Source organism: Saccostrea echinata, unplaced genomic scaffold, assembly GCF_033153115.1.
Source record: "Saccostrea echinata isolate AGI-Se365-2 ecotype Australia unplaced genomic scaffold, CSIRO_AGI_Sech_v1 ptg000006l, whole genome shotgun sequence".
In the NCBI taxonomy this organism is placed as follows: Eukaryota; Metazoa; Mollusca; class Bivalvia; order Ostreida; family Ostreidae; genus Saccostrea; species Saccostrea echinata.
Genome location: NW_026889755.1, coordinates 12,236,003 through 12,249,233, shown reverse-complemented (window position 1 = coordinate 12,249,233; position 13,231 = coordinate 12,236,003).

Genomic DNA, 13,231 nt, shown 5'->3' with positions numbered 1-13,231 from the left:
GCCATGTTTTGACGTGAACCTTACACGGCATTCTCTTATATTCTTAATATTATTGTATAGACGAAATTTGGTAAAGGACCGTTGTCCGCTCCATTTCTCCAGAACAGCTTAAGATATGAAAGTTATCTCTGTCAGATATCATAGATAATGACTTGTAGATGTCACCATGGACATTTTCTCCGTCGTCAATACTTCCGGTCGTCACAGAAAGTGGATTAAAAAGTCGATTGTTTCAATTTCTTCGTCTTTCTAACTTCTTTTTTCTGTAATATTCATAGGGTAAGTAAAGGCCCCTCTTTGAAGATTTTACGTATTACCAGTTTCTTAATTGGATTAAGAAGGAATTAAATATCTTCAAATATCTTAGAATTTCCGACAACGTAGGACCAACGTTTCTTAAACACTACAAAGTATTGATTTTTTCGCCGTATATATAGTTTGCGGGGACTGCTCAGTGCTCATTCACGTCGTCGGAGGTGTAGAAGTAACACCTACCTGGTGATTGAGATAGGCCAGAGAAACCTTCCTGTTGCCATGGAAACGAGTTTATGTTGAATAAAAACGATTGTATATGATGTATATCATGTGTGCGCATTTTATTCGCCCCTCTTTTTTTTTTTTTGTCAACTATAGAAGACATTGTGATCTTTACAGACCCCCCCCCCCCTCCCACCACCATCTCTTTCTCTTTTTCGCTTTTATGTTTGGAATTCTTAATAAAATGACCTTGACCTTCATATCACAAGCAACTCTTCTTGAAGTTTTCAAAATGTTAAAGCTTAATTCTTTCTACAATATAATGGTAATTTACATGTTTATGTTCAAGACCCCCCCCCCCCCTTCCTCGAAGCAACCAGGTACAGTACGCAGATATAATTTTTACAACTTATAAGGAACTTCTTAAGAGTTTCATTAATAAAATTCAGTCCCCCTGATGTGATTTGATATTTTGCTACCATTCATTCTTCTTCTGTTTTGTCTATAGAATTTATAATTATTTTATTTAGAATTAATTTATCTTTAGAAAGTAGTGATTGTCAGCTGCATTCATTAGCATTTCGCGTTTTCTTGTATCTCTATTACTTGCATATTAATAAACTCATTAAATAATATTTAAAAGTATTAAAACTTCATTTCTATTAAATTTCATTAATTTGTAAATCCTTGGATCCGCTCCTGCAGGTGCGCGAAAGCCTCATCACTACTGTAAACAAATAATTAATCACGCCGAAAATGTTCATGATTCCGCTAAACTAAGAAAGTTTACACATAGTTTATCATCTCATAAACAACCATCAGCCCTGTCCAATGCAGAAATGCTCGAATTGAAGGGGAAAATTCAGGAATTGTTTTGCGTCAGCCATGTTTTGACGTGAACCTTACACGGCATTCTCTTATATTCTTAATATTATTGTATAGACGAAATTTGGTAAAGGACCGTTGTCCGCTCCATTTCTCCAGAACAGCTTAAGATATGAAAGTTATCTCTGTCAGATATCATAGATAATGACTTGTAGATGTCACCATGGACATTTTCTCCGTCGTCAATACTTCCGGTCGTCACAGAAAGTGGATTAAAAAGTCGATTGTTTCAATTTCTTCGTCTTTCTAACTTCTTTTTTCTGTAATATTCATAGGGTAAGTAAAGGCCCCTCTTTGAAGATTTTACGTATTACCAGTTTCTTAATTGGATTAAGAAGGAATTAAATATCTTCAAATATCTTAGAATTTCCGACAACGTAGGACCAACGTTTCTTAAACACTACAAAGTATTGATTTTTTCGCCGTATATATAGTTTGCGGGGACTGCTCAGTGCTCATTCACGTCGTCGGAGGTGTAGAAGTAACACCTACCTGGTGATTGAGATAGGCCAGAGAAACCTTCCTGTTGCCATGGAAACGAGTTTATGTTGAATAAAAACGATTGTATATGATGTATATCATGTGTGCGCATTTTATTCGCCCCTCTTTTTTTTTTTTTGTCAACTATAGAAGACATTGTGATCTTTACAGACCCCCCCCCCCCTCCCACCACCATCTCTTTCTCTTTTTCGCTTTTATGTTTGGAATTCTTAATAAAATGACCTTGACCTTCATATCACAAGCAACTCTTCTTGAAGTTTTCAAAATGTTAAAGCTTAATTCTTTCTACAATATAATGGTAATTTACATGTTTATGTTCAAGACCCCCCCCCCCCCCTTCCTCGAAGCAACCAGGTACAGTACGCAGATATAATTTTTACAACTTATAAGGAACTTCTTAAGAGTTTCATTAATAAAATTCAGTCCCCCTGATGTGATTTGATATTTTGCTACCATTCATTCTTCTTCTGTTTTGTCTATAGAATTTATAATTATTTTATTTAGAATTAATTTATCTTTAGAAAGTAGTGATTGTCAGCTGCATTCATTAGCATTTCGCGTTTTCTTGTATCTCTATTACTTGCATATTAATAAACTCATTAAATAATATTTAAAAGTATTAAAACTTCATTTCTATTAAATTTCATTAATTTGTAAATCCTTGGATCCGCTCCTGCAGGTGCGCGAAAGCCTCATCACTACTGTAAACAAATAATTAATCACGCCGAAAATGTTCATGATTCCGCTAAACTAAGAAAGTTTACACATAGTTTATCATCTCATAAACAACCATCAGCCCTGTCCAATGCAGAAATGCTCGAATTGAAGGGGAAAATTCAGGAATTGTTTTGCGTCAGCCATGTTTTGACGTGAACCTTACACGGCATTCTCTTATATTCTTAATATTATTGTATAGACGAAATTTGGTAAAGGACCGTTGTCCGCTCCATTTCTCCAGAACAGCTTAAGATATGAAAGTTATCTCTGTCAGATATCATAGATAATGACTTGTAGATGTCACCATGGACATTTTCTCCGTCGTCAATACTTCCGGTCGTCACAGAAAGTGGATTAAAAAGTCGATTGTTTCAATTTCTTCGTCTTTCTAACTTCTTTTTTCTGTAATATTCATAGGGTAAGTAAAGGCCCCTCTTTGAAGATTTTACGTATTACCAGTTTCTTAATTGGATTAAGAAGGAATTAAATATCTTCAAATATCTTAGAATTTCCGACAACGTAGGACCAACGTTTCTTAAACACTACAAAGTATTGATTTTTTCGCCGTATATATAGTTTGCGGGGACTGCTCAGTGCTCATTCACGTCGTCGGAGGTGTAGAAGTAACACCTACCTGGTGATTGAGATAGGCCAGAGAAACCTTCCTGTTGCCATGGAAACGAGTTTATGTTGAATAAAAACGATTGTATATGATGTATATCATGTGTGCGCATTTTATTCGCCCCTCTTTTTTTTTTTTTGTCAACTATAGAAGACATTGTGATCTTTACAGACCCCCCCCCCCCTCCCACCACCATCTCTTTCTCTTTTTCGCTTTTATGTTTGGAATTCTTAATAAAATGACCTTGACCTTCATATCACAAGCAACTCTTCTTGAAGTTTTCAAAATGTTAAAGCTTAATTCTTTCTACAATATAATGGTAATTTACATGTTTATGTTCAAGACCCCCCCCCCCCCCTTCCTCGAAGCAACCAGGTACAGTACGCAGATATAATTTTTACAACTTATAAGGAACTTCTTAAGAGTTTCATTAATAAAATTCAGTCCCCCTGATGTGATTTGATATTTTGCTACCATTCATTCTTCTTCTGTTTTGTCTATAGAATTTATAATTATTTTATTTAGAATTAATTTATCTTTAGAAAGTAGTGATTGTCAGCTGCATTCATTAGCATTTCGCGTTTTCTTGTATCTCTATTACTTGCATATTAATAAACTCATTAAATAATACTTTAAAAGTATTAAAAACTTCATTTCTATTAAATTTCATTGATTCCGCTAAACTAAGAAAGTTTACACATAGTTTATCATCTCATAAACAACCATCAGCCCTGTCCAATGCAGGAAATGCATGTTCATGATTCCGCTAAACTAAGAAAGTTTACACATAGTTTATCATCTCATAAACAACCATCAGCCCTGTCCAATGCAGAAATGCTCGAATTGAAGGGGAAAATTCAGGAATTGTTTTGCGTCAGCCATGTTTTGACGTGAACCTTACACGGCATTCTCTTATATTCTTAATATTATTGTATAGACGAAATTTGGTAAAGGACCGTTGTCCGCTCCATTTCTCCAGAACAGCTTAAGATATGAAAGTTATCTCTGTCAGATATCATAGATAATGACTTGTAGATGTCACCATGGACATTTTCTCCGTCGTCAATACTTCCGGTCGTCACAGAAAGTGGATTAAAAAGTCGATTGTTTCAATTTCTTCGTCTTTCTAACTTCTTTTTTCTGTAATATTCATAGGGTAAGTAAAGGCCCCTCTTTGAAGATTTTACGTATTACCAGTTTCTTAATTGGATTAAGAAGGAATTAAATATCTTCAAATATCTTAGAATTTCCGACAACGTAGGACCAACGTTTCTTAAACACTACAAAGTATTGATTTTTTCGCCGTATATATAGTTTGCGGGGACTGCTCAGTGCTCATTCACGTCGTCGGAGGTGTAGAAGTAACACCTACCTGGTGATTGAGATAGGCCAGAGAAACCTTCCTGTTGCCATGGAAACGAGTTTATGTTGAATAAAAACGATTGTATATGATGTATATCATGTGTGCGCATTTTATTCGCCCCTCTTTTTTTTTTTTTGTCAACTATAGAAGACATTGTGATCTTTACAGACCCCCCCCCCCCTCCCACCACCATCTCTTTCTCTTTTTCGCTTTTATGTTTGGAATTCTTAATAAAATGACCTTGACCTTCATATCACAAGCAACTCTTCTTGAAGTTTTCAAAATGTTAAAGCTTAATTCTTTCTACAATATAATGGTAATTTACATGTTTATGTTCAAGACCCCCCCCCCCCCTTCCTCGAAGCAACCAGGTACAGTACGCAGATATAATTTTTACAACTTATAAGGAACTTCTTAAGAGTTTCATTAATAAAATTCAGTCCCCCTGATGTGATTTGATATTTTGCTACCATTCATTCTTCTTCTGTTTTGTCTATAGAATTTATAATTATTTTATTTAGAATTAATTTATCTTTAGAAAGTAGTGATTGTCAGCTGCATTCATTAGCATTTCGCGTTTTCTTGTATCTCTATTACTTGCATATTAATAAACTCATTAAATAATATTTAAAAGTATTAAAACTTCATTTCTATTAAATTTCATTAATTTGTAAATCCTTGGATCCGCTCCTGCAGGTGCGCGAAAGCCTCATCACTACTGTAAACAAATAATTAATCACGCCGAAAATGTTCATGATTCCGCTAAACTAAGAAAGTTTACACATAGTTTATCATCTCATAAACAACCATCAGCCCTGTCCAATGCAGAAATGCTCGAATTGAAGGGGAAAATTCAGGAATTGTTTTGCGTCAGCCATGTTTTGACGTGAACCTTACACGGCATTCTCTTATATTCTTAATATTATTGTATAGACGAAATTTGGTAAAGGACCGTTGTCCGCTCCATTTCTCCAGAACAGCTTAAGATATGAAAGTTATCTCTGTCAGATATCATAGATAATGACTTGTAGATGTCACCATGGACATTTTCTCCGTCGTCAATACTTCCGGTCGTCACAGAAAGTGGATTAAAAAGTCGATTGTTTCAATTTCTTCGTCTTTCTAACTTCTTTTTTCTGTAATATTCATAGGGTAAGTAAAGGCCCCTCTTTGAAGATTTTACGTATTACCAGTTTCTTAATTGGATTAAGAAGGAATTAAATATCTTCAAATATCTTAGAATTTCCGACAACGTAGGACCAACGTTTCTTAAACACTACAAAGTATTGATTTTTTCGCCGTATATATAGTTTGCGGGGACTGCTCAGTGCTCATTCACGTCGTCGGAGGTGTAGAAGTAACACCTACCTGGTGATTGAGATAGGCCAGAGAAACCTTCCTGTTGCCATGGAAACGAGTTTATGTTGAATAAAAACGATTGTATATGATGTATATCATGTGTGCGCATTTTATTCGCCCCTCTTTTTTTTTTTTTGTCAACTATAGAAGACATTGTGATCTTTACAGACCCCCCCCCCCCTCCCACCACCATCTCTTTCTCTTTTTCGCTTTTATGTTTGGAATTCTTAATAAAATGACCTTGACCTTCATATCACAAGCAACTCTTCTTGAAGTTTTCAAAATGTTAAAGCTTAATTCTTTCTACAATATAATGGTAATTTACATGTTTATGTTCAAGACCCCCCCCCCCCCTTCCTCGAAGCAACCAGGTACAGTACGCAGATATAATTTTTACAACTTATAAGGAACTTCTTAAGAGTTTCATTAATAAAATTCAGTCCCCCTGATGTGATTTGATATTTTGCTACCATTCATTCTTCTTCTGTTTTGTCTATAGAATTTATAATTATTTTATTTAGAATTAATTTATCTTTAGAAAGTAGTGATTGTCAGCTGCATTCATTAGCATTTCGCGTTTTCTTGTATCTCTATTACTTGCATATTAATAAACTCATTAAATAATATTTAAAAGTATTAAAACTTCATTTCTATTAAATTTCATTAATTTGTAAATCCTTGGATCCGCTCCTGCAGGTGCGCGAAAGCCTCATCACTACTGTAAACAAATAATTAATCACGCCGAAAATGTTCATGATTCCGCTAAACTAAGAAAGTTTACACATAGTTTATCATCTCATAAACAACCATCAGCCCTGTCCAATGCAGAAATGCTCGAATTGAAGGGGAAAATTCAGGAATTGTTTTGCGTCAGCCATGTTTTGACGTGAACCTTACACGGCATTCTCTTATATTCTTAATATTATTGTATAGACGAAATTTGGTAAAGGACCGTTGTCCGCTCCATTTCTCCAGAACAGCTTAAGATATGAAAGTTATCTCTGTCAGATATCATAGATAATGACTTGTAGATGTCACCATGGACATTTTCTCCGTCGTCAATACTTCCGGTCGTCACAGAAAGTGGATTAAAAAGTCGATTGTTTCAATTTCTTCGTCTTTCTAACTTCTTTTTTCTGTAATATTCATAGGGTAAGTAAAGGCCCCTCTTTGAAGATTTTACGTATTACCAGTTTCTTAATTGGATTAAGAAGGAATTAAATATCTTCAAATATCTTAGAATTTCCGACAACGTAGGACCAACGTTTCTTAAACACTACAAAGTATTGATTTTTTCGCCGTATATATAGTTTGCGGGGACTGCTCAGTGCTCATTCACGTCGTCGGAGGTGTAGAAGTAACACCTACCTGGTGATTGAGATAGGCCAGAGAAACCTTCCTGTTGCCATGGAAACGAGTTTATGTTGAATAAAAACGATTGTATATGATGTATATCATGTGTGCGCATTTTATTCGCCCCTCTTTTTTTTTTTTTGTCAACTATAGAAGACATTGTGATCTTTACAGACCCCCCCCCCCCTCCCACCACCATCTCTTTCTCTTTTTCGCTTTTATGTTTGGAATTCTTAATAAAATGACCTTGACCTTCATATCACAAGCAACTCTTCTTGAAGTTTTCAAAATGTTAAAGCTTAATTCTTTCTACAATATAATGGTAATTTACATGTTTATGTTCAAGACCCCCCCCCCCCCTTCCTCGAAGCAACCAGGTACAGTACGCAGATATAATTTTTACAACTTATAAGGAACTTCTTAAGAGTTTCATTAATAAAATTCAGTCCCCCTGATGTGATTTGATATTTTGCTACCATTCATTCTTCTTCTGTTTTGTCTATAGAATTTATAATTATTTTATTTAGAATTAATTTATCTTTAGAAAGTAGTGATTGTCAGCTGCATTCATTAGCATTTCGCGTTTTCTTGTATCTCTATTACTTGCATATTAATAAACTCATTAAATAATATTTAAAAGTATTAAAACTTCATTTCTATTAAATTTCATTAATTTGTAAATCCTTGGATCCGCTCCTGCAGGTGCGCGAAAGCCTCATCACTACTGTAAACAAATAATTAATCACGCCGAAAATGTTCATGATTCCGCTAAACTAAGAAAGTTTACACATAGTTTATCATCTCATAAACAACCATCAGCCCTGTCCAATGCAGAAATGCTCGAATTGAAGGGGAAAATTCAGGAATTGTTTTGCGTCAGCCATGTTTTGACGTGAACCTTACACGGCATTCTCTTATATTCTTAATATTATTGTATAGACGAAATTTGGTAAAGGACCGTTGTCCGCTCCATTTCTCCAGAACAGCTTAAGATATGAAAGTTATCTCTGTCAGATATCATAGATAATGACTTGTAGATGTCACCATGGACATTTTCTCCGTCGTCAATACTTCCGGTCGTCACAGAAAGTGGATTAAAAAGTCGATTGTTTCAATTTCTTCGTCTTTCTAACTTCTTTTTTCTGTAATATTCATAGGGTAAGTAAAGGCCCCTCTTTGAAGATTTTACGTATTACCAGTTTCTTAATTGGATTAAGAAGGAATTAAATATCTTCAAATATCTTAGAATTTCCGACAACGTAGGACCAACGTTTCTTAAACACTACAAAGTATTGATTTTTTCGCCGTATATATAGTTTGCGGGGACTGCTCAGTGCTCATTCACGTCGTCGGAGGTGTAGAAGTAACACCTACCTGGTGATTGAGATAGGCCAGAGAAACCTTCCTGTTGCCATGGAAACGAGTTTATGTTGAATAAAAACGATTGTATATGATGTATATCATGTGTGCGCATTTTATTCGCCCCTCTTTTTTTTTTTTTGTCAACTATAGAAGACATTGTGATCTTTACAGACCCCCCCCCCCCTCCCACCACCATCTCTTTCTCTTTTTCGCTTTTATGTTTGGAATTCTTAATAAAATGACCTTGACCTTCATATCACAAGCAACTCTTCTTGAAGTTTTCAAAATGTTAAAGCTTAATTCTTTCTACAATATAATGGTAATTTACATGTTTATGTTCAAGACCCCCCCCCCCCCTTCCTCGAAGCAACCAGGTACAGTACGCAGATATAATTTTTACAACTTATAAGGAACTTCTTAAGAGTTTCATTAATAAAATTCAGTCCCCCTGATGTGATTTGATATTTTGCTACCATTCATTCTTCTTCTGTTTTGTCTATAGAATTTATAATTATTTTATTTAGAATTAATTTATCTTTAGAAAGTAGTGATTGTCAGCTGCATTCATTAGCATTTCGCGTTTTCTTGTATCTCTATTACTTGCATATTAATAAACTCATTAAATAATATTTAAAAGTATTAAAACTTCATTTCTATTAAATTTCATTAATTTGTAAATCCTTGGATCCGCTCCTGCAGGTGCGCGAAAGCCTCATCACTACTGTAAACAAATAATTAATCACGCCGAAAATGTTCATGATTCCGCTAAACTAAGAAAGTTTACACATAGTTTATCATCTCATAAACAACCATCAGCCCTGTCCAATGCAGAAATGCTCGAATTGAAGGGGAAAATTCAGGAATTGTTTTGCGTCAGCCATGTTTTGACGTGAACCTTACACGGCATTCTCTTATATTCTTAATATTATTGTATAGACGAAATTTGGTAAAGGACCGTTGTCCGCTCCATTTCTCCAGAACAGCTTAAGATATGAAAGTTATCTCTGTCAGATATCATAGATAATGACTTGTAGATGTCACCATGGACATTTTCTCCGTCGTCAATACTTCCGGTCGTCACAGAAAGTGGATTAAAAAGTCGATTGTTTCAATTTCTTCGTCTTTCTAACTTCTTTTTTCTGTAATATTCATAGGGTAAGTAAAGGCCCCTCTTTGAAGATTTTACGTATTACCAGTTTCTTAATTGGATTAAGAAGGAATTAAATATCTTCAAATATCTTAGAATTTCCGACAACGTAGGACCAACGTTTCTTAAACACTACAAAGTATTGATTTTTTCGCCGTATATATAGTTTGCGGGGACTGCTCAGTGCTCATTCACGTCGTCGGAGGTGTAGAAGTAACACCTACCTGGTGATTGAGATAGGCCAGAGAAACCTTCCTGTTGCCATGGAAACGAGTTTATGTTGAATAAAAACGATTGTATATGATGTATATCATGTGTGCGCATTTTATTCGCCCCTCTTTTTTTTTTTTTGTCAACTATAGAAGACATTGTGATCTTTACAGACCCCCCCCCCCCTCCCACCACCATCTCTTTCTCTTTTTCGCTTTTATGTTTGGAATTCTTAATAAAATGACCTTGACCTTCATATCACAAGCAACTCTTCTTGAAGTTTTCAAAATGTTAAAGCTTAATTCTTTCTACAATATAATGGTAATTTACATGTTTATGTTCAAGACCCCCCCCCCCCCCTTCCTCGAAGCAACCAGGTACAGTACGCAGATATAATTTTTACAACTTATAAGGAACTTCTTAAGAGTTTCATTAATAAAATTCAGTCCCCCTGATGTGATTTGATATTTTGCTACCATTCATTCTTCTTCTGTTTTGTCTATAGAATTTATAATTATTTTATTTAGAATTAATTTATCTTTAGAAAGTAGTGATTGTCAGCTGCATTCATTAGCATTTCGCGTTTTCTTGTATCTCTATTACTTGCATATTAATAAACTCATTAAATAATATTTAAAAGTATTAAAACTTCATTTCTATTAAATTTCATTAATTTGTAAATCCTTGGATCCGCTCCTGCAGGTGCGCGAAAGCCTCATCACTACTGTAAACAAATAATTAATCACGCCGAAAATGTTCATGATTCCGCTAAACTAAGAAAGTTTACACATAGTTTATCATCTCATAAACAACCATCAGCCCTGTCCAATGCAGAAATGCTCGAATTGAAGGGGAAAATTCAGGAATTGTTTTGCGTCAGCCATGTTTTGACGTGAACCTTACACGGCATTCTCTTATATTCTTAATATTATTGTATAGACGAAATTTGGTAAAGGACCGTTGTCCGCTCCATTTCTCCAGAACAGCTTAAGATATGAAAGTTATCTCTGTCAGATATCATAGATAATGACTTGTAGATGTCACCATGGACATTTTCTCCGTCGTCAATACTTCCGGTCGTCACAGAAAGTGGATTAAAAAGTCGATTGTTTCAATTTCTTCGTCTTTCTAACTTCTTTTTTCTGTAATATTCATAGGGTAAGTAAAGGCCCCTCTTTGAAGATTTTACGTATTACCAGTTTCTTAATTGGATTAAGAAGGAATTAAATATCTTCAAATATCTTAGAATTTCCGACAACGTAGGACCAACGTTTCTTAAACACTACAAAGTATTGATTTTTTCGCCGTATATATAGTTTGCGGGGACTGCTCAGTGCTCATTCACGTCGTCGGAGGTGTAGAAGTAACACCTACCTGGTGATTGAGATAGGCCAGAGAAACCTTCCTGTTGCCATGGAAACGAGTTTATGTTGAATAAAAACGATTGTATATGATGTATATCATGTGTGCGCATTTTATTCGCCCCTCTTTTTTTTTTTTTGTCAACTATAGAAGACATTGTGATCTTTACAGACCCCCCCCCCCCTCCCACCACCATCTCTTTCTCTTTTTCGCTTTTATGTTTGGAATTCTTAATAAAATGACCTTGACCTTCATATCACAAGCAACTCTTCTTGAAGTTTTCAAAATGTTAAAGCTTAATTCTTTCTACAATATAATGGTAATTTACATGTTTATGTTCAAGACCCCCCCCCCCCCTTCCTCGAAGCAACCAGGTACAGTACGCAGATATAATTTTTACAACTTATAAGGAACTTCTTAAGAGTTTCATTAATAAAATTCAGTCCCCCTGATGTGATTTGATATTTTGCTACCATTCATTCTTCTTCTGTTTTGTCTATAGAATTTATAATTATTTTATTTAGAATTAATTTATCTTTAGAAAGTAGTGATTGTCAGCTGCATTCATTAGCATTTCGCGTTTTCTTGTATCTCTATTACTTGCATATTAATAAACTCATTAAATAATATTTAAAAGTATTAAAACTTCATTTCTATTAAATTTCATTAATTTGTAAATCCTTGGATCCGCTCCTGCAGGTGCGCGAAAGCCTCATCACTACTGTAAACAAATAATTAATCACGCCGAAAATGTTCATGATTCCGCTAAACTAAGAAAGTTTACACATAGTTTATCATCTCATAAACAACCATCAGCCCTGTCCAATGCAGAAATGCTCGAATTGAAGGGGAAAATTCAGGAATTGTTTTGCGTCAGCCATGTTTTGACGTGAACCTTACACGGCATTCTGTTATTAAGGTCTTCCGTTTCAGACGGAAGACCTTATAGTGATTCTACTGTTTCTTTTTATTATTATTTTTTTTTTCCCCTTTTCTTGTCGGAGCGTTTTCTCAGAGATGGCTGGACGGATTTTCTTGAAATTTTCAGGGATGATAGAGAATGAAAATACCCCTAGGCGTTTTTTTCATTTTTTCAAAATTCACTTCCGGTCGTCAGATATGTCCGATTTCCGTTTTTTTCAAAAATATTTTGTCCCAGTCATATCTCAGAAAAGGTAAGAGATTAAGACACCAAACCTATACGGTTAATAGATCTTGAGGAGTAGGCAAAACCATTTGGGTTAAGAGCGTCAGCCGTCACTTCCGGTCGTCACAGGAAGTGATCAAAGAAATCGAAATTTTCAACTTTTCTTTTTTGATTTTTTTCTTTCATTACATTGTTGCATCTTATTTGTAGATTCGAAATATGTTAGTCTTACCGGAACCAAAAACGTCAACTTCCGGCTATAAGTGAAAAACTGCATAATTTGAGTATTTTACTTTCCCATAAATATTTTTTATACATAATGTATTTGAACTGATTTTTGAATATGTTATCAAGACTGCAGATGTCTAGAGTAATGTCAAATATCTTTGTAAAATTCACTTCCGGTCGCGCGTTTAAATGTCCGCAAAATGAGAACTTGTCCGAGTGAGATCTCAGAAACGGTAAGAGATTTAGACACCAAACTGATAAGAGTATTAAACCTTGAGAAGTAGACAAAACAATTTGGCTTAAGAGCGTCAGTCGTCACTTCCGGTCGTCACAGGAAGTGATCAAAGAAATCGAAAATTTCAAATTTTCTCTTTTGAAATAAGACTTGCATCATATAATTGTATCTTTTTCACAGTTACGAGATGTCTTGGTTCCACCGGAAACAAAAAACGACAACTTCCGGTTTTAAGAGAAAAAATACATAATAGGGGTTTTGAA